At 43.0% G+C, this 5,000-nt stretch overlaps 1 protein-coding gene across 6 annotated transcripts in view; it reads left to right on the top strand.

The window, feature by feature from the left end:
* Positions 1–5,000, top strand: part of LOC106590546 (zinc finger homeobox protein 4) — a 180,579-nt gene that overhangs the window by 153,007 nt on the left and 22,572 nt on the right. The window lies entirely within an intron of this gene.

The raw sequence follows: 5,000 nt of genomic DNA, 5'->3' as shown, positions 1-5,000 counted from the left end.
ACAGTTGATGTTGAGATGTGCATTCCAGGTGACTACCTCATGAAGCTGGTTGAGAGAATGCCAAGAGTGTGCAAATCTGTCATCAAGCCAAAGGGTGGATATTTCAACGAATTTGTTTAACACTTTTTTTTGTTACTACATGATTCCAAATGTGTTATTTCATAGTTTTGATGTCTTCACTATTATTCTACAATGTAGAAAATAGTACAAATAAAGAAAACCCCTTGACTAGTACTGTATATTCATACATAATGTCACACTCACTCATTCACTGATACACTATTTCACTTGCACACACACACACACACACACACACACACACACACACACACACACACACACACACACACACACAACCAAACCAAACCAAACACCCTGTGAGAGAATGGAGAGGGAGAAAAGGGTCTGATGAGACCCAGATGATAGCAGCTCTTCTTTACCCCCTTTTGTTCTCTTTCTCTCTTCTCTCTCTTCTCTCTCTTCTCTCTCTTCTCTCTGTTCATAGCTTCATAGCTTCATAGCTTTCATTTAGCTAGAAATGGAGTAAAGGATGAAAAAGTGCTGTCAAAGGCAGCTCGCTGTACTAGACTCTTGGATATGAGGGTGTGTGTGGTGTGTGTGGTGTGTGTGGTGTGTGTGTGATGTGTGGGGGTGTCTGTGTGTGGTGTGTCGTGTGTGTGTGTGTGTATTTATGTGTATGTGTACAGTGTGTGGTGTGTGTGGTGTGTGTGGTGTGTGTGTGTGTGTGTGTGTGTGTGTGTGTGTGTGTGTGTGTGTGTGTGTATGTGTACAGTGTGTGGTGTATGTGGTGTGTGTGTGTGTGTGTGTGTGTGTGTGTATTTATGTGTATGTGTACAGTGTGTGGTGTGTGTCTCTGCCTGTCTGGGGCCTGTCTCCTTGGTCTTGATTAGGCTTCATCAGTGAACCCCTTTGTTGACCTCTCTGCCCCCCCCCCACCCCCCACACACCACACGTTATTCCTAACCCCCTTGTCTACCCTTCCAGGCCACTTCCTTCCCTCCCACTCCCTCCTCCTTTTCTGTGAGATGTGATATGGCGTGGAGGGGCGGAGGGGTGGAAGCAGACAGAGTAACAAAGAAAAAGACCAGGGATCTTTTCTCTTTCCTTTGTCCTTTCTTTTTCTCCATTGTTACCTCGTTACCTCGTTGTTACCTCGTTACCTCGTTGTTACCTCGTTGTTACCTCGTTACCTCGTTGTTACCTCGTTACCTCGTTGTTACCTCGTTACCTCGTTGTTACCTCGTTGTTACCTCGTTACCTCGTTACCTCGTTGTTACCTCGTTACCTCGTTGTTACCTCGTTGTTACCTCGTTACCTCGTTGTTACCTCGTTGTTACCTCGTTACCTCGTTGTTACCTCATTGTTACCTCGTTGTTACCTCGTTACCTCGTTGTTACCTCGTTGTTACCTCGTTGTTACCTCGTTACCTCGTTGTTACCTCGTTGTTACCTCGTTACCTCGTTGTTACCTCGTTACCTCGTTGTTACCTCGTTGTTACCTCGTTGTTACCTCGTTACCTCGTTGTTACCTCGTTGTTACCTCGTTACCTCGTTGTTACCTCGTTACCTCGTTGTTACCTCGTTACCTCGTTGTTACCTCGTTGTTACCTCGTTACCTCGTTGTTACCTCATTGTTACCTCGTTGTTACCTCGTTACCTCGTTGTTACCTCGTTGTTACCTCGTTGTTACCTCGTTGTTACCTCGTTGGTACCTCGTTGGTACCTCGTTGTTACCTCGTTACCTCGTTACCTCGTTGTTACCTCATTGTTACCTCGTTGTTACCTCGTTGTTACCTCGTCGTTACCTCGTTGTTACCTCGTTGTTACCTCGTCGTTACCTCGTTGTTACCTCGTTGTTACCTCGTTACCTCGTTGTTACCTCATTGTTACCTCGTTGTTACCTCGTTGTTACCTCGTTGTTACCTCGTTGTTACCTCGTTGTTACCTCGTTGTTACCTCGTTGTTACCTCGTTGTTACCTCGTTGTTACCTCGTTACCTCGTTGTTACCTCATTGTTACCTCGTTGTTACCTCGTTGTTACCTCGTTGTTACCTCGTTGTTACCTCGTTGTTACCTCGTTGTTACCTCGTTGTTACCTCGTTGTTACCTCGTAGTTACCTCGTTGTTACCTCGTTGTTACCTCGTTACCTCGTTGTTATCTCGTTGTTACCTCGTTGTTACCTCGTTGTTACCTCGTTGTTACCTCGTTGTTACCTCATTACCTTGTTGTTACCTCGTTTTTACCTCTCTGTTATCTTGTTGTTGCCTTGATGTTGCCTTGTTGTTGCCTTGTTGTTGCCTTGTTGTTATCTTGTTGTTATCTTGTTGTTACCTTGTTGTTTTCTTGTTGTTACCTTGTTGTTTTCTCGTTGTTGCCTTGTTGTTACCTTGTTGTTATCTTGTTGTTGCCTTGTTGTTATCTTGTTGTTTTCTTGTTGTTACCTTGTTGTTTTCTCGTTGTTATCTCGTTGTTGCCTTGTTGTTATCTCGTTGTTGCCTTGTTGTTATCTTGTTGTTTTCTCGTTGTTACCTTGTTGTTATCTTGTTGTTGCCTTGTTGTTATCTTGTTGTTGCCTTGTTGTTTTCTCGTTGTTGCCTTGTTGTTTTCTCATTGTTACCTTGTTGTTGCCTTGTTGTTATCTTGTTGTTATCTTGTTGTTGCCTTGTTGTTTTGTCGTTGTTATCTTGTTGTTGCCTTGTTTGTTGCCTTGTTTTTACTTTGTTGTTTTGGTTTTATAATTGTGCAACATCTCAGAGGACAAAATACATCAGCAGACTTCAGCCATGTATCTTCTCTCTCTCTCTCTCTCTCTCTCGCTCTCTCTCTCTCTCTGCCTCTTCCTCTACCTCTCTCTCTGCCTTTCTCTCTGTCTCTGACGCTCTGTCTCTGTCTCTCTCTGTCTTTGTCAATTTCAATTCAATTCCATTTAAATTCAATTAATTTCAATTTAAGGGCTTTATTGGCATTTAAAACATATGTTAACAAGTGAAGTAGATAATAAACAAAAGTGAAATAATCAATACAACTTAACAGTAAATATTACACTCACGAAAGTTCCAAAAGAATAAAGTCATTTCAAATGTTGTATTAAGTGCAAATAGTTAAAGAACAAAAGGGAAAATAAATATACATAAATATGGGTTGTATTTACAATGGTGTTTCTTCTTCAATGGTTCCCCTTTTCTTGTGGCAACAGGTCACAAATCTTGCTGCTGTGATGGCACACTGTGTTATTTCACCCAGTAGATATGGGAGGTTATCAAAATTGGGTTTGTTTTTTGAAATCTTTGTGGGTCTGTGTAATCTGAGGGAAATATGTGTCTCTAATATGGTCATACATTTGGCAGGAGGTTAAGAAGTGCGGCTCAGTTTCCACCTTATTTTGTGGGCGGAGTGCACATAGCCTGTCTTCTCTTGAGAGCCAGGTCTGCCTACAGAGACCTTTCTCAATAGCAAGGCTATGCTCACTGATTATGTACATAGTCAAAGCTTTCCTTGATTTGAGTCAGTCACAGTGGTCAGGTATTCTGCTGCCACTGTGTAGTCTCTGTTTAGGGCCAATGTTAGTTCTTTCCAATGTATCAAGTAATTATCTTTTTGTTTTCTCATGATTTGTTTGGGTCTAATTGTGTTGCTGTCCTGGGGCTCTGAGTGGTCTGTTTGTGTTTGTGAACAGAGCCCCAGGACCAGCGTGCTGAGGGGACTCTTCTCCAGATTCATCTCTCTGTAGGTGATGGCTTTGTTATGGAAGGTTTGGGAATCGCTTCCTTTTAGGTGGTTGCAGAATTTAACAGCTCTTTTCTGGATTTTGATAATTGGTGGGAATCGGCCTAATTCTGCTCTGCATGCATTAATAGTTTTTTTATGTTGTAAACATAGGATATTTTTGCTGAATTCTGCATGCAGAGTCTCAATTTGGTGTTTGTCCCATTTTGTGAATTCCAGACCTCACAACTAACTGATAAAGGCAATGGGTTTTATAAATGATTCAAGTTTTAGCCAGATCCTAATTGGTATGTCAAATGTTATGTTCCTTTTGATGGCATACAAGGCCCTTCTTACGTTGTCTCTCAGATCATTCACAGCTTTGTGGAAGTTACCTGTGGCGCTGATATTTAGGCCGAGGAATGTATTGTTTTTGTGTGCTTTAGGGCAATGGTGTCTAGATGGAATTTGTATTTGTGGTCCTGGTGACTGGACCTTTTTTGGAACACAAGTATTTTTTTCTTAATGGAATTTACTGTCAGGGCCCAGGTCTGAATCTGTGCAGAAGATCTAGGTGCTGCTTGTTTGGGGACAGAAGCACCAGATCATCAGCAAACAGTAGATATTAGACTTCAGATTCTATTGGGTGAGGCTGCTCTCTCTCTCTTTCTCTCTCTCTTTCTCTCTCTTTATATCTCTCTCTTCTTGTTTCTCTCTCTCACACACACACACACACACACACACACACACACACACACACACACACACACACACACACACACACACACACACACACACACACACACACACACACACACACACACACACACACACACATCCTCTCTTTCTCCATAACCCCCCCTCTACCTACCCCCTCTCCTTGTCCCCCTCCCTCCTCCTCCCTCCTTTCCTCCCTCCTACCTCTCTATCTGTGTGAAGAAGGGGTGAATTAGAATACGTCCCTGCACCTAAACTTGCATTTTTTGCAGTCTGTGCTTCCTGCGGTGACAGGACATATTTCATCCCACTGTCACAGACATATTAATAAAACATAAGGACCGGGGAGCAGCCGCAATCACACACACACACACACACATGCACGCAATCACACACACACACACACACACACACACACACACACACACACACACACACACACACACACACACACACACACACACACACACACAGGAGTGCATGCAGATGCACACACACAGCCACAATTTTTCCTCTCAATCACTTGCCAGCATCTGCCATGAAAATATCATGCTGTA

This window comes from Salmo salar, chromosome ssa29 (genome assembly GCF_905237065.1).
Source record: "Salmo salar chromosome ssa29, Ssal_v3.1, whole genome shotgun sequence".
NCBI classification, from domain to species: Eukaryota; Metazoa; Chordata; class Actinopteri; order Salmoniformes; family Salmonidae; genus Salmo; species Salmo salar.
The sequence above is the reverse complement of the archived record's forward strand: the minus strand, read 5'-3'. Positions and strand labels throughout refer to the sequence as shown.